Source organism: Anomaloglossus baeobatrachus, unplaced genomic scaffold (assembly GCF_048569485.1).
Source record: "Anomaloglossus baeobatrachus isolate aAnoBae1 unplaced genomic scaffold, aAnoBae1.hap1 Scaffold_255, whole genome shotgun sequence".
Lineage (NCBI taxonomy): Eukaryota > Metazoa > Chordata > Amphibia > Anura > Aromobatidae > Anomaloglossus > Anomaloglossus baeobatrachus.
The window spans coordinates 207,727-228,492 of record NW_027442118.1 but is presented as its reverse complement, the minus strand read 5'-3'; the positions used below and the strand labels follow the sequence as shown (position 1 = coordinate 228,492).

The following is a 20,766-nucleotide window of genomic DNA, read 5'->3' as shown; positions in this document are numbered from 1 at the left end:
GCTATGTCCCCGTGCTGCAGTTCTCTGTCTTATCTAGATCATTTGCAATTGAATGGAATAGATCCCTTTTGGACAAAGTGGATTCACCTGCTGCTGCAGTGACCACAGGTGTGATAACATCTAGAATTGGCATCTGGTGCGATCTCTCCGCTTCCACTCCAAAGAAAGTTACCTGTTTATTCCTATCATGCATTGGTTTTTGGGGTTTTCTTTGAGTAATGATGATCTCTTTAGTAGTCTGTTGGCGCCCTCTCCTGGAGGAATAGTTTGCTTGCTCTTGGACATTCTAAAAGAGAGGTCATGATAGACATTGAGCTTCTGAGCTCAATTGGGGACAGTCATGGGTGATGAATGTTTGCAACCTACTGCGAAGCCTCATACCGCAATATAAGGAACGTCAAATACTAAGAAAGGGCGGCCTATGAAAGAATTACTACTTTCAATAAGTACACTTAAACGGCTAATTGGGAATAGAAAAACTGTAAAAAGCCCTCTGAGAAAGCCCCCCTCTAACCTTTGATAGTAAGCTTTTCTGTAGTCTGCCTGTTGATGTATTTTCCGTTTGAACTGTGCACAACATGAAGAGACGGAACACTGGCGGCTTGTCACAATGCCCCCCGATGACATCACAATAGCGCTGCTGCCTAGAAAACAAGCTGCGCAGAAGAAGTTGTTCTTTGGGTGGGAGGGTGGGCTAGTGGAAGGAGGGGGCAATCTCTTTTTTTCCCGGGTGGTAGGGGGATGACAGGAGAAGGGAAGCGGGTGGTGAGAAAGGTACAGAGGGCAGGGTTTGGGGGCTGGGAAGGAAAGGGAAAAGATTAGGGTTTGGGGATGATGAAAGGGCTTTCTACGGGTAAGGATGGCAAAGGGTGGCAGTGACGGAAAGTCAGGCAACCTGTCCTGTCCGTCTTTTTGTATCGTGAATTGGAAAGACTGCAAGGGGGAGGGGAGTTGCTTGCGCCCTAAAGGAGGAGTTATTCAGATTCATTGCAGTGGGCGGCGGCTGCAAAACGCACCATTCTTCTTGTTTTGGCTCTGCAAAGCAGCCTTTTCAAGGGTTGGCTTGGGTGACAAAATGTCTTGTGTAGGCGTGGGTTTGTCTCCCTCTCGCTCTCTCTCCCTAAGATGTGTCCGGCATAGGCCAGGGTGCCACTCGAGGCCCAAACCAATTCTGGTTATCGCTTCTCGGCCTTTTGGCTAAGATCAAGTGTAGTATCTGTTCTTATCAGTTTAATATCTGATACGTCCCCTATCTGGGGACCATATATTAAATGGATTTTTAGAACAGGGAGATGGAAAAAGAGCTTGCTCTGTCCACTCCACGCATTGACCTGGTATTGCAGTACCTCCAGGAACGGTGCACCCCTTCTTAACCCAGTTTCCAAAAGCAGAACTCAATTCACCTGATTCATATTAGCCCGATTTAATGAATTGGAAGAAAGCATACGTCTTCATATGCACCTCAATTTGGCCCATTCACTTTTCACACTTCCTCCTTTTGTTTTTTATCTTTCACACTTTTGACTTTCTTTATTCATCCAAATAGCAAACTCATCACCACTCAACCTGACCAACTCGGCTATGTCCCCGTGCTGCAGTTCTCTGTCTTATCTAGATCATTTGCAATTGAATGGAATAGATCCCTTTTGGACAAAGTGGATTCACCTGCTGCTGCAGTGACCACAGGTGTGATAACATCTAGAATTGGCATCTGGTGCGATCTCTCCGCTTCCACTCCAAAGAAAGTTACCTGTTTATTCCTATCATGCATTGGTTTTTGGGGTTTTCTTTGAGTAATGATGATCTCTTTAGTAGTCTGTTGGCGCCCTCTCCTGGAGGAATAGTTTGCTTGCTCTTGGACATTCTAAAAGAGAGGTCATGATAGACATTGAGCTTCTGAGCTCAATTGGGGACAGTCATGGGTGATGAATGTTTGCAACCTACTGCGAAGCCTCATACCGCAATATAAGGAACGTCAAATACTAAGAAAGGGCGGCCTATGAAAGAATTACTACTTTCAATAAGTACACTTAAACGGCTAATTGGGAATAGAAAAACTGTAAAAAGCCCTCTGAGAAAGCCCCCCTCTAACCTTTGATAGTAAGCTTTTCTGTAGTCTGCCTGTTGATGTATTTTCCGTTTGAACTGTGCACAACATGAAGAGACGGAACACTGGCGGCTTGTCACAATGCCCCCCGATGACATCACAATAGCGCTGCTGCCTAGAAAACAAGCTGCGCAGAAGAAGTTGTTCTTTGGGTGGGAGGGTGGGCTAGTGGAAGGAGGGGGCAATCTCTTTTTTTCCCGGGTGGTAGGGGGATGACAGGAGAAGGGAAGCGGGTGGTGAGAAAGGTACAGAGGGCAGGGTTTGGGGGCTGGGAAGGAAAGGGAAAAGATTAGGGTTTGGGGATGATGAAAGGGCTTTCTACGGGTAAGGATGGCAAAGGGTGGCAGTGACGGAAAGTCAGGCAACCTGTCCTGTCCGTCTTTTTGTATCGTGAATTGGAAAGACTGCAAGGGGGAGGGGAGTTGCTTGCGCCCTAAAGGAGGAGTTATTCAGATTCATTGCAGTGGGCGGCGGCTGCAAAACGCACCATTCTTCTTGTTTTGGCTCTGCAAAGCAGCCTTTTCAAGGGTTGGCTTGGGTGACAAAATGTCTTGTGTAGGCGTGGGTTTGTCTCCCTCTCGCTCTCTCTCCCTAAGATGTGTCCGGCATAGGCCAGGGTGCCACTCGAGGCCCAAACCAATTCTGGTTATCGCTTCTCGGCCTTTTGGCTAAGATCAAGTGTAGTCCCTTCATTGGGTTTGCCTTGGTCTTGGCTGGGAGGGGCCCGGGCTTGCACAACCGCCGGTCTCGGGGATTGTTGCGCCTTTTGGTGCTTACGTCCCCTTATGGCTGGTGGTTCCTGGGCTCGGGAGGCGATCACCTGCGGCACTGCGCTTTTGTGTGGTGGCCGATGACCGTTTTCTGAAATTTGCGGATGAAATCTATCTGTTCTTATCAGTTTAATATCTGATACGTCCCCTATCTGGGGACCATATATTAAATGGATTTTTAGAACAGGGAGATGGAAAAAGAGCTTGCTCTGTCCACTCCACGCATTGACCTGGTATTGCAGTACCTCCAGGAACGGTGCACCCCTTCTTAACCCAGTTTCCAAAAGCAGAACTCAATTCACCTGATTCATATTAGCCCGATTTAATGAATTGGAAGAAAGCATACGTCTTCATATGCACCTCAATTTGGCCCATTCACTTTTCACACTTCCTCCTTTTGTTTTTTATCTTTCACACTTTTGACTTTCTTTATTCATCCAAATAGCAAACTCATCACCACTCAACCTGACCAACTCGGCTATGTCCCCGTGCTGCAGTTCTCTGTCTTATCTAGATCATTTGCAATTGAATGGAATAGATCCCTTTTGGACAAAGTGGATTCACCTGCTGCTGCAGTGACCACAGGTGTGATAACATCTAGAATTGGCATCTGGTGCGATCTCTCCGCTTCCACTCCAAAGAAAGTTACCTGTTTATTCCTATCATGCATTGGTTTTTGGGGTTTTCTTTGAGTAATGATGATCTCTTTAGTAGTCTGTTGGCGCCCTCTCCTGGAGGAATAGTTTGCTTGCTCTTGGACATTCTAAAAGAGAGGTCATGATAGACATTGAGCTTCTGAGCTCAATTGGGGACAGTCATGGGTGATGAATGTTTGCAACCTACTGCGAAGCCTCATACCGCAATATAAGGAACGTCAAATACTAAGAAAGGGCGGCCTATGAAAGAATTACTACTTTCAATAAGTACACTTAAACGGCTAATTGGGAATAGAAAAACTGTAAAAAGCCCTCTGAGAAAGCCCCCCTCTAACCTTTGATAGTAAGCTTTTCTGTAGTCTGCCTGTTGATGTATTTTCCGTTTGAACTGTGCACAACATGAAGAGACGGAACACTGGCGGCTTGTCACAATGCCCCCCGATGACATCACAATAGCGCTGCTGCCTAGAAAACAAGCTGCGCAGAAGAAGTTGTTCTTTGGGTGGGAGGGTGGGCTAGTGGAAGGAGGGGGCAATCTCTTTTTTTCCCGGGTGGTAGGGGGATGACAGGAGAAGGGAAGCGGGTGGTGAGAAAGGTACAGAGGGCAGGGTTTGGGGGCTGGGAAGGAAAGGGAAAAGATTAGGGTTTGGGGATGATGAAAGGGCTTTCTACGGGTAAGGATGGCAAAGGGTGGCAGTGACGGAAAGTCAGGCAACCTGTCCTGTCCGTCTTTTTGTATCGTGAATTGGAAAGACTGCAAGGGGGAGGGGAGTTGCTTGCGCCCTAAAGGAGGAGTTATTCAGATTCATTGCAGTGGGCGGCGGCTGCAAAACGCACCATTCTTCTTGTTTTGGCTCTGCAAAGCAGCCTTTTCAAGGGTTGGCTTGGGTGACAAAATGTCTTGTGTAGGCGTGGGTTTGTCTCCCTCTCGCTCTCTCTCCCTAAGATGTGTCCGGCATAGGCCAGGGTGCCACTCGAGGCCCAAACCAATTCTGGTTATCGCTTCTCGGCCTTTTGGCTAAGATCAAGTGTAGTATCTGTTCTTATCAGTTTAATATCTGATACGTCCCCTATCTGGGGACCATATATTAAATGGATTTTTAGAACAGGGAGATGGAAAAAGAGCTTGCTCTGTCCACTCCACGCATTGACCTGGTATTGCAGTACCTCCAGGAACGGTGCACCCCTTCTTAACCCAGTTTCCAAAAGCAGAACTCAAGTCACCTGATTCATATTAGCCCGATTTAATGAATTGGAAGAAAGCATACGTCTTCATATGCACCTCAATTTGGCCCATTCACTTTTCACACTTCCTCCTTTTGTTTTTTATCTTTCACACTTTTGACTTTCTTTATTCATCCAAATAGCAAACTCATCACCACTCAACCTGACCAACTCGGCTATGTCCCCGTGCTGCAGTTCTCTGTCTTATCTAGATCATTTGCAATTGAATGGAATAGATCCCTTTTGGACAAAGTGGATTCACCTGCTGCTGCAGTGACCACAGGTGTGATAACATCTAGAATTGGCATCTGGTGCGATCTCTCCGCTTCCACTCCAAAGAAAGTTACCTGTTTATTCCTATCATGCATTGGTTTTTGGGGTTTTCTTTGAGTAATGATGATCTCTTTAGTAGTCTGTTGGCGCCCTCTCCTGGAGGAATAGTTTGCTTGCTCTTGGACATTCTAAAAGAGAGGTCATGATAGACATTGAGCTTCTGAGCTCAATTGGGGACAGTCATGGGTGATGAATGTTTGCAACCTACTGCGAAGCCTCATACCGCAATATAAGGAACGTCAAATACTAAGAAAGGGCGGCCTATGAAAGAATTACTACTTTCAATAAGTACACTTAAACGGCTAATTGGGAATAGAAAAACTGTAAAAAGCCCTCTGAGAAAGCCCCCCTCTAACCTTTGATAGTAAGCTTTTCTGTAGTCTGCCTGTTGATGTATTTTCCGTTTGAACTGTGCACAACATGAAGAGACGGAACACTGGCGGCTTGTCACAATGCCCCCCGATGACATCACAATAGCGCTGCTGCCTAGAAAACAAGCTGCGCAGAAGAAGTTGTTCTTTGGGTGGGAGGGTGGGCTAGTGGAAGGAGGGGGCAATCTCTTTTTTTCCCGGGTGGTAGGGGGATGACAGGAGAAGGGAAGCGGGTGGTGAGAAAGGTACAGAGGGCAGGGTTTGGGGGCTGGGAAGGAAAGGGAAAAGATTAGGGTTTGGGGATGATGAAAGGGCTTTCTACGGGTAAGGATGGCAAAGGGTGGCAGTGACGGAAAGTCAGGCAACCTGTCCTGTCCGTCTTTTTGTATCGTGAATTGGAAAGACTGCAAGGGGGAGGGGAGTTGCTTGCGCCCTAAAGGAGGAGTTATTCAGATTCATTGCAGTGGGCGGCGGCTGCAAAACGCACCATTCTTCTTGTTTTGGCTCTGCAAAGCAGCCTTTTCAAGGGTTGGCTTGGGTGACAAAATGTCTTGTGTAGGCGTGGGTTTGTCTCCCTCTCGCTCTCTCTCCCTAAGATGTGTCCGGCATAGGCCAGGGTGCCACTCGAGGCCCAAACCAATTCTGGTTATCGCTTCTCGGCCTTTTGGCTAAGATCAAGTGTAGTATCTGTTTTGGCTAAGATCAAGTGTAGTATCGTTCGAAAAGGTGGTTTAAGGCTCCGGCCACCTTAGTACAATGATGCAATGCACACTGGAAGGTTGCGCTTGTTAGTACTTTGGGAGGATAGTATATCCATCTAGAGGAAACCATGGCCCTACCAGGATCGAGGCTATTAGACTGAGTAAGTGTGGGGGCTATGGTGCAATGTGCCCCAGGATTGACGACCCTGGAGTGAGTCTGAGCTTGCTGGCTTGGGACCCCGGCAAGCCTTGGGCTCTGTAGCACACCGTACCTTGCCCTTTCATACTTTCTGAGCATATTGCTTTATCCCGGCCTTCTGGCTAGGAAGGGAAATTTTTATAATCATGGTCGGAGGTCCGTTCAGCTTCGGCTGAGAAACCAACACCCGGTTGGAGGTCCGGGTCAGCTTCGGCTGAGAAACCAACACCCGGTTGGAGGTCCGGGTCAGCTTCGGCTGAGAAACCTACACCCGGTTGGAGGTCCGGTTAGCCTTGGGCTGAGAAACCAACACCGGTTGACGGTCCGGGCAGTTTCGGCTGCGAAACCAACAACTAGTAGCTCTCTACTCCACTTGGGTAAGATGCCTGGGTGGACGCTGGGAGCAACGACAAGGCTCAACCAGGCTTCGGCTTGGGGGAGCACCGAAGATCCCTGACCCTTGCTGTGGCCTTCTGGCTCGGAGGGACGGGGTTGATTTTTGGGGACCCTCTCCTCACGGAGGGGTCCACACGAATCCTAGCCTTTGCACTGTTTTTGGTGTGACTTCGGTCATGCATTTTTTGCGGTGCTTTGGAAAGCTTCATTAAATCAAAATCTGTTCTTATCAGTTTAATATCTGATACGTCCCCTATCTGGGGACCATATATTAAATGGATTTTTAGAACAGGGAGATGGAAAAAGAGCTTGCTCTGTCCACTCCACGCATTGACCTGGTATTGCAGTACCTCCAGGAACGGTGCACCCCTTCTTAACCCAGTTTCCAAAAGCAGAACTCAATTCACCTGATTCATATTAGCCCGATTTAATGAATTGGAAGAAAGCATACGTCTTCATATGCACCTCAATTTGGCCCATTCACTTTTCACACTTCCTCCTTTTGTTTTTTATCTTTCACACTTTTGACTTTCTTTATTCATCCAAATAGCAAACTCATCACCACTCAACCTGACCAACTCGGCTATGTCCCCGTGCTGCAGTTCTCTGTCTTATCTAGATCATTTGCAATTGAATGGAATAGATCCCTTTTGGACAAAGTGGATTCACCTGCTGCTGCAGTGACCACAGGTGTGATAACATCTAGAATTGGCATCTGGTGCGATCTCTCCGCTTCCACTCCAAAGAAAGTTACCTGTTTATTCCTATCATGCATTGGTTTTTGGGGTTTTCTTTGAGTAATGATGATCTCTTTAGTAGTCTGTTGGCGCCCTCTCCTGGAGGAATAGTTTGCTTGCTCTTGGACATTCTAAAAGAGAGGTCATGATAGACATTGAGCTTCTGAGCTCAATTGGGGACAGTCATGGGTGATGAATGTTTGCAACCTACTGCGAAGCCTCATACCGCAATATAAGGAACGTCAAATACTAAGAAAGGGCGGCCTATGAAAGAATTACTACTTTCAATAAGTACACTTAAACGGCTAATTGGGAATAGAAAAACTGTAAAAAGCCCTCTGAGAAAGCCCCCCTCTAACCTTTGATAGTAAGCTTTTCTGTAGTCTGCCTGTTGATGTATTTTCCGTTTGAACTGTGCACAACATGAAGAGACGGAACACTGGCGGCTTGTCACAATGCCCCCCGATGACATCACAATAGCGCTGCTGCCTAGAAAACAAGCTGCGCAGAAGAAGTTGTTCTTTGGGTGGGAGGGTGGGCTAGTGGAAGGAGGGGGCAATCTCTTTTTTTCCCGGGTGGTAGGGGGATGACAGGAGAAGGGAAGCGGGTGGTGAGAAAGGTACAGAGGGCAGGGTTTGGGGGCTGGGAAGGAAAGGGAAAAGATTAGGGTTTGGGGATGATGAAAGGGCTTTCTACGGGTAAGGATGGCAAAGGGTGGCAGTGACGGAAAGTCAGGCAACCTGTCCTGTCCGTCTTTTTGTATCGTGAATTGGAAAGACTGCAAGGGGGAGGGGAGTTGCTTGCGCCCTAAAGGAGGAGTTATTCAGATTCATTGCAGTGGGCGGCGGCTGCAAAACGCACCATTCTTCTTGTTTTGGCTCTGCAAAGCAGCCTTTTCAAGGGTTGGCTTGGGTGACAAAATGTCTTGTGTAGGCGTGGGTTTGTCTCCCTCTCGCTCTCTCTCCCTAAGATGTGTCCGGCATAGGCCAGGGTGCCACTCGAGGCCCAAACCAATTCTGGTTATCGCTTCTCGGCCTTTTGGCTAAGATCAAGTGTAGTATCTGTTCTTATCAGTTTAATATCTGATACGTCCCCTATCTGGGGACCATATATTAAATGGATTTTTAGAACAGGGAGATGGAAAAAGAGCTTGCTCTGTCCACTCCACGCATTGACCTGGTATTGCAGTACCTCCAGGAACGGTGCACCCCTTCTTAACCCAGTTTCCAAAAGCAGAACTCAATTCACCTGATTCATATTAGCCCGATTTAATGAATTGGAAGAAAGCATACGTCTTCATATGCACCTCAATTTGGCCCATTCACTTTTCACACTTCCTCCTTTTGTTTTTTATCTTTCACACTTTTGACTTTCTTTATTCATCCAAATAGCAAACTCATCACCACTCAACCTGACCAACTCGGCTATGTCCCCGTGCTGCAGTTCTCTGTCTTATCTAGATCATTTGCAATTGAATGGAATAGATCCCTTTTGGACAAAGTGGATTCACCTGCTGCTGCAGTGACCACAGGTGTGATAACATCTAGAATTGGCATCTGGTGCGATCTCTCCGCTTCCACTCCAAAGAAAGTTACCTGTTTATTCCTATCATGCATTGGTTTTTGGGGTTTTCTTTGAGTAATGATGATCTCTTTAGTAGTCTGTTGGCGCCCTCTCCTGGAGGAATAGTTTGCTTGCTCTTGGACATTCTAAAAGAGAGGTCATGATAGACATTGAGCTTCTGAGCTCAATTGGGGACAGTCATGGGTGATGAATGTTTGCAACCTACTGCGAAGCCTCATACCGCAATATAAGGAACGTCAAATACTAAGAAAGGGCGGCCTATGAAAGAATTACTACTTTCAATAAGTACACTTAAACGGCTAATTGGGAATAGAAAAACTGTAAAAAGCCCTCTGAGAAAGCCCCCCTCTAACCTTTGATAGTAAGCTTTTCTGTAGTCTGCCTGTTGATGTATTTTCCGTTTGAACTGTGCACAACATGAAGAGACGGAACACTGGCGGCTTGTCACAATGCCCCCCGATGACATCACAATAGCGCTGCTGCCTAGAAAACAAGCTGCGCAGAAGAAGTTGTTCTTTGGGTGGGAGGGTGGGCTAGTGGAAGGAGGGGGCAATCTCTTTTTTTCCCGGGTGGTAGGGGGATGACAGGAGAAGGGAAGCGGGTGGTGAGAAAGGTACAGAGGGCAGGGTTTGGGGGCTGGGAAGGAAAGGGAAAAGATTAGGGTTTGGGGATGATGAAAGGGCTTTCTACGGGTAAGGATGGCAAAGGGTGGCAGTGACGGAAAGTCAGGCAACCTGTCCTGTCCGTCTTTTTGTATCGTGAATTGGAAAGACTGCAAGGGGGAGGGGAGTTGCTTGCGCCCTAAAGGAGGAGTTATTCAGATTCATTGCAGTGGGCGGCGGCTGCAAAACGCACCATTCTTCTTGTTTTGGCTCTGCAAAGCAGCCTTTTCAAGGGTTGGCTTGGGTGACAAAATGTCTTGTGTAGGCGTGGGTTTGTCTCCCTCTCGCTCTCTCTCCCTAAGATGTGTCCGGCATAGGCCAGGGTGCCACTCGAGGCCCAAACCAATTCTGGTTATCGCTTCTCGGCCTTTTGGCTAAGATCAAGTGTAGTATCTGTTCTTATCAGTTTAATATCTGATACGTCCCCTATCTGGGGACCATATATTAAATGGATTTTTAGAACAGGGAGATGGAAAAAGAGCTTGCTCTGTCCACTCCACGCATTGACCTGGTATTGCAGTACCTCCAGGAACGGTGCACCCCTTCTTAACCCAGTTTCCAAAAGCAGAACTCAATTCACCTGATTCATATTAGCCCGATTTAATGAATTGGAAGAAAGCATACGTCTTCATATGCACCTCAATTTGGCCCATTCACTTTTCACACTTCCTCCTTTTGTTTTTTATCTTTCACACTTTTGACTTTCTTTATTCATCCAAATAGCAAACTCATCACCACTCAACCTGACCAACTCGGCTATGTCCCCGTGCTGCAGTTCTCTGTCTTATCTAGATCATTTGCAATTGAATGGAATAGATCCCTTTTGGACAAAGTGGATTCACCTGCTGCTGCAGTGACCACAGGTGTGATAACATCTAGAATTGGCATCTGGTGCGATCTCTCCGCTTCCACTCCAAAGAAAGTTACCTGTTTATTCCTATCATGCATTGGTTTTTGGGGTTTTCTTTGAGTAATGATGATCTCTTTAGTAGTCTGTTGGCGCCCTCTCCTGGAGGAATAGTTTGCTTGCTCTTGGACATTCTAAAAGAGAGGTCATGATAGACATTGAGCTTCTGAGCTCAATTGGGGACAGTCATGGGTGATGAATGTTTGCAACCTACTGCGAAGCCTCATACCGCAATATAAGGAACGTCAAATACTAAGAAAGGGCGGCCTATGAAAGAATTACTACTTTCAATAAGTACACTTAAACGGCTAATTGGGAATAGAAAAACTGTAAAAAGCCCTCTGAGAAAGCCCCCCTCTAACCTTTGATAGTAAGCTTTTCTGTAGTCTGCCTGTTGATGTATTTTCCGTTTGAACTGTGCACAACATGAAGAGACGGAACACTGGCGGCTTGTCACAATGCCCCCCGATGACATCACAATAGCGCTGCTGCCTAGAAAACAAGCTGCGCAGAAGAAGTTGTTCTTTGGGTGGGAGGGTGGGCTAGTGGAAGGAGGGGGCAATCTCTTTTTTTCCCGGGTGGTAGGGGGATGACAGGAGAAGGGAAGCGGGTGGTGAGAAAGGTACAGAGGGCAGGGTTTGGGGGCTGGGAAGGAAAGGGAAAAGATTAGGGTTTGGGGATGATGAAAGGGCTTTCTACGGGTAAGGATGGCAAAGGGTGGCAGTGACGGAAAGTCAGGCAACCTGTCCTGTCCGTCTTTTTGTATCGTGAATTGGAAAGACTGCAAGGGGGAGGGGAGTTGCTTGCGCCCTAAAGGAGGAGTTATTCAGATTCATTGCAGTGGGCGGCGGCTGCAAAACGCACCATTCTTCTTGTTTTGGCTCTGCAAAGCAGCCTTTTCAAGGGTTGGCTTGGGTGACAAAATGTCTTGTGTAGGCGTGGGTTTGTCTCCCTCTCGCTCTCTCTCCCTAAGATGTGTCCGGCATAGGCCAGGGTGCCACTCGAGGCCCAAACCAATTCTGGTTATCGCTTCTCGGCCTTTTGGCTAAGATCAAGTGTAGTATCTGTTCTTATCAGTTTAATATCTGATACGTCCCCTATCTGGGGACCATATATTAAATGGATTTTTAGAACAGGGAGATGGAAAAAGAGCTTGCTCTGTCCACTCCACGCATTGACCTGGTATTGCAGTACCTCCAGGAACGGTGCACCCCTTCTTAACCCAGTTTCCAAAAGCAGAACTCAATTCACCTGATTCATATTAGCCCGATTTAATGAATTGGAAGAAAGCATACGTCTTCATATGCACCTCAATTTGGCCCATTCACTTTTCACACTTCCTCCTTTTGTTTTTTATCTTTCACACTTTTGACTTTCTTTATTCATCCAAATAGCAAACTCATCACCACTCAACCTGACCAACTCGGCTATGTCCCCGTGCTGCAGTTCTCTGTCTTATCTAGATCATTTGCAATTGAATGGAATAGATCCCTTTTGGACAAAGTGGATTCACCTGCTGCTGCAGTGACCACAGGTGTGATAACATCTAGAATTGGCATCTGGTGCGATCTCTCCGCTTCCACTCCAAAGAAAGTTACCTGTTTATTCCTATCATGCATTGGTTTTTGGGGTTTTCTTTGAGTAATGATGATCTCTTTAGTAGTCTGTTGGCGCCCTCTCCTGGAGGAATAGTTTGCTTGCTCTTGGACATTCTAAAAGAGAGGTCATGATAGACATTGAGCTTCTGAGCTCAATTGGGGACAGTCATGGGTGATGAATGTTTGCAACCTACTGCGAAGCCTCATACCGCAATATAAGGAACGTCAAATACTAAGAAAGGGCGGCCTATGAAAGAATTACTACTTTCAATAAGTACACTTAAACGGCTAATTGGGAATAGAAAAACTGTAAAAAGCCCTCTGAGAAAGCCCCCCTCTAACCTTTGATAGTAAGCTTTTCTGTAGTCTGCCTGTTGATGTATTTTCCGTTTGAACTGTGCACAACATGAAGAGACGGAACACTGGCGGCTTGTCACAATGCCCCCCGATGACATCACAATAGCGCTGCTGCCTAGAAAACAAGCTGCGCAGAAGAAGTTGTTCTTTGGGTGGGAGGGTGGGCTAGTGGAAGGAGGGGGCAATCTCTTTTTTTCCCGGGTGGTAGGGGGATGACAGGAGAAGGGAAGCGGGTGGTGAGAAAGGTACAGAGGGCAGGGTTTGGGGGCTGGGAAGGAAAGGGAAAAGATTAGGGTTTGGGGATGATGAAAGGGCTTTCTACGGGTAAGGATGGCAAAGGGTGGCAGTGACGGAAAGTCAGGCAACCTGTCCTGTCCGTCTTTTTGTATCGTGAATTGGAAAGACTGCAAGGGGGAGGGGAGTTGCTTGCGCCCTAAAGGAGGAGTTATTCAGATTCATTGCAGTGGGCGGCGGCTGCAAAACGCACCATTCTTCTTGTTTTGGCTCTGCAAAGCAGCCTTTTCAAGGGTTGGCTTGGGTGACAAAATGTCTTGTGTAGGCGTGGGTTTGTCTCCCTCTCGCTCTCTCTCCCTAAGATGTGTCCGGCATAGGCCAGGGTGCCACTCGAGGCCCAAACCAATTCTGGTTATCGCTTCTCGGCCTTTTGGCTAAGATCAAGTGTAGTATCTGTTCTTATCAGTTTAATATCTGATACGTCCCCTATCTGGGGACCATATATTAAATGGATTTTTAGAACAGGGAGATGGAAAAAGAGCTTGCTCTGTCCACTCCACGCATTGACCTGGTATTGCAGTACCTCCAGGAACGGTGCACCCCTTCTTAACCCAGTTTCCAAAAGCAGAACTCAATTCACCTGATTCATATTAGCCCGATTTAATGAATTGGAAGAAAGCATACGTCTTCATATGCACCTCAATTTGGCCCATTCACTTTTCACACTTCCTCCTTTTGTTTTTTATCTTTCACACTTTTGACTTTCTTTATTCATCCAAATAGCAAACTCATCACCACTCAACCTGACCAACTCGGCTATGTCCCCGTGCTGCAGTTCTCTGTCTTATCTAGATCATTTGCAATTGAATGGAATAGATCCCTTTTGGACAAAGTGGATTCACCTGCTGCTGCAGTGACCACAGGTGTGATAACATCTAGAATTGGCATCTGGTGCGATCTCTCCGCTTCCACTCCAAAGAAAGTTACCTGTTTATTCCTATCATGCATTGGTTTTTGGGGTTTTCTTTGAGTAATGATGATCTCTTTAGTAGTCTGTTGGCGCCCTCTCCTGGAGGAATAGTTTGCTTGCTCTTGGACATTCTAAAAGAGAGGTCATGATAGACATTGAGCTTCTGAGCTCAATTGGGGACAGTCATGGGTGATGAATGTTTGCAACCTACTGCGAAGCCTCATACCGCAATATAAGGAACGTCAAATACTAAGAAAGGGCGGCCTATGAAAGAATTACTACTTTCAATAAGTACACTTAAACGGCTAATTGGGAATAGAAAAACTGTAAAAAGCCCTCTGAGAAAGCCCCCCTCTAACCTTTGATAGTAAGCTTTTCTGTAGTCTGCCTGTTGATGTATTTTCCGTTTGAACTGTGCACAACATGAAGAGACGGAACACTGGCGGCTTGTCACAATGCCCCCCGATGACATCACAATAGCGCTGCTGCCTAGAAAACAAGCTGCGCAGAAGAAGTTGTTCTTTGGGTGGGAGGGTGGGCTAGTGGAAGGAGGGGGCAATCTCTTTTTTTCCCGGGTGGTAGGGGGATGACAGGAGAAGGGAAGCGGGTGGTGAGAAAGGTACAGAGGGCAGGGTTTGGGGGCTGGGAAGGAAAGGGAAAAGATTAGGGTTAGGGGATGATGAAAGGGCTTTCTACGGGTAAGGATGGCAAAGGGTGGCAGTGACGGAAAGTCAGGCAACCTGTCCTGTCCGTCTTTTTGTATCGTGAATTGGAAAGACTGCAAGGGGGAGGGGAGTTGCTTGCGCCCTAAAGGAGGAGTTATTCAGATTCATTGCAGTGGGCGGCGGCTGCAAAACGCACCATTCTTCTTGTTTTGGCTCTGCAAAGCAGCCTTTTCAAGGGTTGGCTTGGGTGACAAAATGTCTTGTGTAGGCGTGGGTTTGTCTCCCTCTCGCTCTCTCTCCCTAAGATGTGTCCGGCATAGGCCAGGGTGCCACTCGAGGCCCAAACCAATTCTGGTTATCGCTTCTCGGCCTTTTGGCTAAGATCAAGTGTAGTATCTGTTCTTATCAGTTTAATATCTGATACGTCCCCTATCTGGGGACCATATATTAAATGGATTTTTAGAACAGGGAGATGGAAAAAGAGCTTGCTCTGTCCACTCCACGCATTGACCTGGTATTGCAGTACCTCCAGGAACGGTGCACCCCTTCTTAACCCAGTTTCCAAAAGCAGAACTCAATTCACCTGATTCATATTAGCCCGATTTAATGAATTGGAAGAAAGCATACGTCTTCATATGCACCTCAATTTGGCCCATTCACTTTTCACACTTCCTCCTTTTGTTTTTTATCTTTCACACTTTTGACTTTCTTTATTCATCCAAATAGCAAACTCATCACCACTCAACCTGACCAACTCGGCTATGTCCCCGTGCTGCAGTTCTCTGTCTTATCTAGATCATTTGCAATTGAATGGAATAGATCCCTTTTGGACAAAGTGGATTCACCTGCTGCTGCAGTGACCACAGGTGTGATAACATCTAGAATTGGCATCTGGTGCGATCTCTCCGCTTCCACTCCAAAGAAAGTTACCTGTTTATTCCTATCATGCATTGGTTTTTGGGGTTTTCTTTGAGTAATGATGATCTCTTTAGTAGTCTGTTGGCGCCCTCTCCTGGAGGAATAGTTTGCTTGCTCTTGGACATTCTAAAAGAGAGGTCATGATAGACATTGAGCTTCTGAGCTCAATTGGGGACAGTCATGGGTGATGAATGTTTGCAACCTACTGCGAAGCCTCATACCGCAATATAAGGAACGTCAAATACTAAGAAAGGGCGGCCTATGAAAGAATTACTACTTTCAATAAGTACACTTAAACGGCTAATTGGGAATAGAAAAACTGTAAAAAGCCCTCTGAGAAAGCCCCCCTCTAACCTTTGATAGTAAGCTTTTCTGTAGTCTGCCTGTTGATGTATTTTCCGTTTGAACTGTGCACAACATGAAGAGACGGAACACTGGCGGCTTGTCACAATGCCCCCCGATGACATCACAATAGCGCTGCTGCCTAGAAAACAAGCTGCGCAGAAGAAGTTGTTCTTTGGGTGGGAGGGTGGGCTAGTGGAAGGAGGGGGCAATCTCTTTTTTTCCCGGGTGGTAGGGGGATGACAGGAGAAGGGAAGCGGGTGGTGAGAAAGGTACAGAGGGCAGGGTTTGGGGGCTGGGAAGGAAAGGGAAAAGATTAGGGTTTGGGGATGATGAAAGGGCTTTCTACGGGTAAGGATGGCAAAGGGTGGCAGTGACGGAAAGTCAGGCAACCTGTCCTGTCCGTCTTTTTGTATCGTGAATTGGAAAGACTGCAAGGGGGAGGGGAGTTGCTTGCGCCCTAAAGGAGGAGTTATTCAGATTCATTGCAGTGGGCGGCGGCTGCAAAACGCACCATTCTTCTTGTTTTGGCTCTGCAAAGCAGCCTTTTCAAGGGTTGGCTTGGGTGACAAAATGTCTTGTGTAGGCGTGGGTTTGTCTCCCTCTCGCTCTCTCTCCCTAAGATGTGTCCGGCATAGGCCAGGGTGCCACTCGAGGCCCAAACCAATTCTGGTTATCGCTTCTCGGCCTTTTGGCTAAGATCAAGTGTAGTATCTGTGAGGCTCGGCAGATGCAATGCACACTGGAAGGTTGCGCTTGCTAGTACTCTTGATGTATAGTATATTCATCTAGAGGAAAACATGGCCCTACCAGGATCGAGGCTATTAGACTGAGTAAGTGTGGGGGCTATGGTGCAATGTGCCCCAGGACTGACGACCCTGGAGTGAGTCTGAGCTTGCTGGCTTGGGACCCCGGCGAGCCTTGGGCTCTGTAGCACACCGTACCTTGCCCTTTCATACTTTCTGAGCATATTGCTCTATCCCGGCCTTCTGGCTAGGAAGGGAAATTTTTATAATCATGGTCGGAGGTCCGTTCAGCTTTGGGCTGAGAAACCAACACCCGGTTGGAGGTCTGGGTCAGCTTCGGCTGAGAAACCAACACCCGGTTGGAGGTCCGGGTCAGCTTCGGCTGAGAAACCAACACCCGGTTGGAGGTCCGGTTAGCCTTGGGCTGAGAAACCAACACCGGTTGACGGTCCGGGCAGTTTCGGCTGCGAAACCAACAACTAGTAGCTCTCTACTCCACTTGGGTAAGATGCCTGGGTGGACGCTGGGAGCAACGACAAGGCTCAACCAGGCTTCGGCTTGGGGGAGCACCGAAGATCCCTGACCCTTGCTGTGGCCTTCTGGCTCGGAGGGACGGGGTTGATTTTTGGGGACCCTCTCCTCACGGAGGGGTCCACACGAATCCTAGCCTTTGCACTGTTTTTGGTGTGACTTCGGTCATGCATTTTTTGCGGTGCTTTGGAAAGCTTCATTAAATCAAAAAATCTGTTCTTATCAGTTTAATATCTGATACGTCCCCTATCTGGGGACCATATATTAAATGGATTTTTAGAACAGGGAGATGGAAAAAGAGCTTGCTCTGTCCACTCCACGCATTGACCTGGTATTGCAGTACCTCCAGGAACGGTGCACCCCTTCTTAACCCAGTTTCCAAAAGCAGAACTCAATTCACCTGATTCATATTAGCCCGATTTAATGAATTGGAAGAAAGCATACGTCTTCATATGCACCTCAATTTGGCCCATTCACTTTTCACACTTCCTCCTTTTGTTTTTTATCTTTCACACTTTTGACTTTCTTTATTCATCCAAATAGCAAACTCATCACCACTCAACCTGACCAACTCGGCTATGTCCCCGTGCTGCAGTTCTCTGTCTTATCTAGATCATTTGCAATTGAATGGAATAGATCCCTTTTGGACAAAGTGGATTCACCTGCTGCTGCAGTGACCACAGGTGTGATAACATCTAGAATTGGCATCTGGTGCGATCTCTCCGCTTCCACTCCAAAGAAAGTTACCTGTTTATTCCTATCATGCATTGGTTTTTGGGGTTTTCTTTGAGTAATGATGATCTCTTTAGTAGTCTGTTGGCGCCCTCTCCTGGAGGAATAGTTTGCTTGCTCTTGGACATTCTAAAAGAGAGGTCATGATAGACATTGAGCTTCTGAGCTCAATTGGGGACAGTCATGGGTGATGAATGTTTGCAACCTACTGCGAAGCCTCATACCGCAATATAAGGAACGTCAAATACTAAGAAAGGGCGGCCTATGAAAGAATTACTACTTTCAATAAGTACACTTAAACGGCTAATTGGGAATAGAAAAACTGTAAAAAGCCCTCTGAGAAAGCCCCCCTCTAACCTTTGATAGTAAGCTTTTCTGTAGTCTGCCTGTTGATGTATTTTCCGTTTGAACTGTGCACAACATGAAGAGACGGAACACTGGCGGCTTGTCACAATGCCCCCCGATGACATCACAATAGCGCTGCTGCCTAGAAAACAAGCTGCGCAGAAGAAGTTGTTCTTTGGGTGGGAGGGTGGGCTAGTGGAAGGAGGGGGCAATCTCTTTTTTTCCCGGGTGGTAGGGGGATGACAGGAGAAGGGAAGCGGGTGGTGAGAAAGGTACAGAGGGCAGGGTTTGGGGGCTGGGAAGGAAAGGGAAAAGATTAGGGTTTGGGGATGATGAAAGGGCTTTCTACGGGTAAGGATGGCAAAGGGTGGCAGTGACGGAAAGTCAGGCAACCTGTCCTGTCCGTCTTTTTGTATCGTGAATTGGAAAGACTGCAAGGGGGAGGGGAGTTGCTTGCGCCCTAAAGGAGGAGTTATTCAGATTCATTGCAGTGGGCGGCGGCTGCAAAACGCACCATTCTTCTTGTTTTGGCTCTGCAAAGCAGCCTTTTCAAGGGTTGGCTTGGGTGACAAAATGTCTTGTGTAGGCGTGGGTTTGTCTCCCTCTCGCTCTCTCTCCCTAAGATGTGTCCGGCATAGGCCAGGGTGCCACTCGAGGCCCAAACCAATTCTGGTTATCGCTTCTCGGCCTTTTGGCTAAGATCAAGTGTAGTATCTGTTCTTATCAGTTTAATATCTGATACGTCCCCTATCTGGGGACCATATATTAAATGGATTTTTAGAACAGGGAGATGGAAAAAGAGCTTGCTCTGTCCACTCCACGCATTGACCTGGTATTGCAGTACCTCCAGGAACGGTGCACCCCTTCTTAACCCAGTTTCCAAAAGCAGAACTCAATTCACCTGATTCATATTAGCCCGATTTAATGAATTGGAAGAAAGCATACGTCTTCATATGCACCTCAATTTGGCCCATTCACTTTTCACACTTCCTCCTTTTGTTTTTTATCTTTCACACTTTTGACTTTCTTTATTCATCCAAATAGCAAACTCATCACCACTCAACCTGACCAACTCGGCTATGTCCCCGTGCTGCAGTTCTCTGTCTTATCTAGATCATTTGCAATTGAATGGAATAGATCCCTTTTGGACAAAGTGGATTCACCTGCTGCTGCAGTGACCACAGGTGTGATAACATCTAGAATTGGCATCTGGTGCGATCTCTCCGCTTCCACTCCAAAGAAAGTTACCTGTTTATTCCTATCATGCATTGGTTTTTGGGGTTTTCTTTGAGTAATGATGATCTCTTTAGTAGTCTGTTGGCGCCCTCTCCTGGAGGAATAGTTTGCTTGCTCTTGGACATTCTAAAAGAGAGGTCATGATAGACATTGAGCTTCTGAGCTCAATTGGGGACAGTCATGGGTGATGAATGTTTGCAACCTACTGCGAAGCCTCATACCGCAATATAAGGAACGTCAAATACTAAGAAAGGGCGGCCTATGAAAGAATTACTACTTTCAATAAGTACACTTAAACGGCTAATTGGGAATAGAAAAACTGTAAAAAGCCCTCTGAGAAAGCCCCCCTCTAACCTTTGATAGTAAGCTTTTCTGTAGTCTGCCTGTTGATGTATTTTCCGTTTGAACTGTGCACAACATGAAGAGACGGAACACTGGCGGCTTGTCACAATGCCCCCCGATGACATCACAATAGCGCTGCTGCCTAGAAAACAAGCTGCGCAGAAGAAGTTGTTCTTTGGGTGGGAGGGTGGGCTAGTGGAAGGAGGGGGCAATCTCTTTTTTTCCCGGGTGGTAGGGGGATGACAGGAGAAGGGAAGCGGGTGGTGAGAAAGGTACAGAGGGCAGGGTTTGGGGGCTGGGAAGGAAAGGGAAAAGATTAGGGTTTGGGGATGATGAAAGGGCTTTCTACGGGTAAGGATGGCAAAGGGTGGCAGTGACGGAAAGTCAGGCAACCTGTCCTGTCCGTCTTTTTGTATCGTGAATTGGAAAGACTGCAAGGGGGAGGGGAGTTGCTTGCGCCCTAAAGGAGGAGTTATTCAGATTCATTGCAGTGGGCGGCGGCTGCAAAACGCACCATTCTTCTTGTTTTGGCTCTGCAAAGCAGCCTTTTCAAGGGTTGGCTTGGGTGACAAAATGTCTTGTGTAGGCGTGGGTTTGTCTCCCTCTCGCTCTCTCTCCCTAAGATGTGTCCGGCATAGGCCAGGGTGCCACTCGAGGCCCAAACCAATTCTGGTTATCGCTTCTCGGCCTTTTGGCTAAGATCAAGTGTAGTATCTGTTCTTATCAGTTTAATATCTGATACGTCCCCTATCTGGGGACCATATATTAAATGGATTTTTAGAACAGGGAGATGGAAAAAGAGCTTGCTCTGTCCACTCCACGCATTGACCTGGTATTGCAGTACCTCCAGGAACGGTGCACCCCTTCTTAACCCAGTTTCCAAAAGCAGAACTCAATTCACCTGATTCATATTAGCCCGATTTAATGAATTGGAAGAAAGCATACGTCTTCATATGCACCTCAATTTGGCCCATTCACTTTTCACACTTCCTCCTTTTGTTTTTTATCTTTCACACTTTTGACTTTCTTTATTCATCCAAATAGCAAACTCATCACCACTCAACCTGACCAACTCGGCTATGTCCCCGTGCTGCAGTTCTCTG

General features: G+C 47.0%; 12 non-coding genes and 2 pseudogenes across 12 annotated transcripts; all 14 read left to right on the top strand.

Annotated features, from left to right (window-relative positions):
• Positions 1-1,177: 1,177 nt before the first annotated feature.
• LOC142263037 (U2 spliceosomal RNA) lies at positions 1,178-1,368 on the top strand. Its single transcript, XR_012730253.1, has one exon. It is a non-coding gene; the product is annotated as a U2 spliceosomal RNA (small nuclear RNA).
• A 1,592-nt stretch (positions 1,369-2,960) lies between these two features.
• On the top strand, positions 2,961-3,144 carry LOC142263155 (U2 spliceosomal RNA). Its single transcript, XR_012730351.1, has one exon. It is a non-coding gene; the product is annotated as a U2 spliceosomal RNA (small nuclear RNA).
• A 1,387-nt stretch (positions 3,145-4,531) lies between these two features.
• Positions 4,532-4,722, top strand: LOC142263036 (U2 spliceosomal RNA). The gene has a single exon (XR_012730252.1). It is a non-coding gene; the product is annotated as a U2 spliceosomal RNA (small nuclear RNA).
• A 1,387-nt stretch (positions 4,723-6,109) lies between these two features.
• Positions 6,110-6,258, top strand: LOC142263166 (U2 spliceosomal RNA; annotated as a pseudogene).
• Positions 6,259-6,933: 675 nt separating this feature from the next.
• LOC142263150 (U2 spliceosomal RNA) lies at positions 6,934-7,129 on the top strand. The gene has a single exon (XR_012730347.1). It is a non-coding gene; the product is annotated as a U2 spliceosomal RNA (small nuclear RNA).
• A 1,387-nt stretch (positions 7,130-8,516) lies between these two features.
• Positions 8,517-8,707, top strand: LOC142263035 (U2 spliceosomal RNA). Its single transcript, XR_012730251.1, has one exon. It is a non-coding gene; the product is annotated as a U2 spliceosomal RNA (small nuclear RNA).
• A 1,387-nt stretch (positions 8,708-10,094) lies between these two features.
• LOC142263034 (U2 spliceosomal RNA) lies at positions 10,095-10,285 on the top strand. The gene has a single exon (XR_012730250.1). It is a non-coding gene; the product is annotated as a U2 spliceosomal RNA (small nuclear RNA).
• A 1,387-nt stretch (positions 10,286-11,672) lies between these two features.
• On the top strand, positions 11,673-11,863 carry LOC142263033 (U2 spliceosomal RNA). Its single transcript, XR_012730249.1, has one exon. It is a non-coding gene; the product is annotated as a U2 spliceosomal RNA (small nuclear RNA).
• A 1,387-nt stretch (positions 11,864-13,250) lies between these two features.
• LOC142263032 (U2 spliceosomal RNA) lies at positions 13,251-13,441 on the top strand. The gene has a single exon (XR_012730248.1). It is a non-coding gene; the product is annotated as a U2 spliceosomal RNA (small nuclear RNA).
• A 1,387-nt stretch (positions 13,442-14,828) lies between these two features.
• LOC142263029 (U2 spliceosomal RNA) lies at positions 14,829-15,019 on the top strand. The gene has a single exon (XR_012730246.1). It is a non-coding gene; the product is annotated as a U2 spliceosomal RNA (small nuclear RNA).
• Positions 15,020-16,406: 1,387 nt separating this feature from the next.
• On the top strand, positions 16,407-16,533 carry LOC142263180 (U2 spliceosomal RNA; annotated as a pseudogene).
• Positions 16,534-17,175: 642 nt separating this feature from the next.
• On the top strand, positions 17,176-17,373 carry LOC142263148 (U2 spliceosomal RNA). Its single transcript, XR_012730345.1, has one exon. It is a non-coding gene; the product is annotated as a U2 spliceosomal RNA (small nuclear RNA).
• A 1,387-nt stretch (positions 17,374-18,760) lies between these two features.
• LOC142263028 (U2 spliceosomal RNA) lies at positions 18,761-18,951 on the top strand. Its single transcript, XR_012730245.1, has one exon. It is a non-coding gene; the product is annotated as a U2 spliceosomal RNA (small nuclear RNA).
• A 1,387-nt stretch (positions 18,952-20,338) lies between these two features.
• LOC142263027 (U2 spliceosomal RNA) lies at positions 20,339-20,529 on the top strand. The gene has a single exon (XR_012730244.1). It is a non-coding gene; the product is annotated as a U2 spliceosomal RNA (small nuclear RNA).
• The last annotated feature ends 237 nt before the right edge of the window (positions 20,530-20,766 follow it).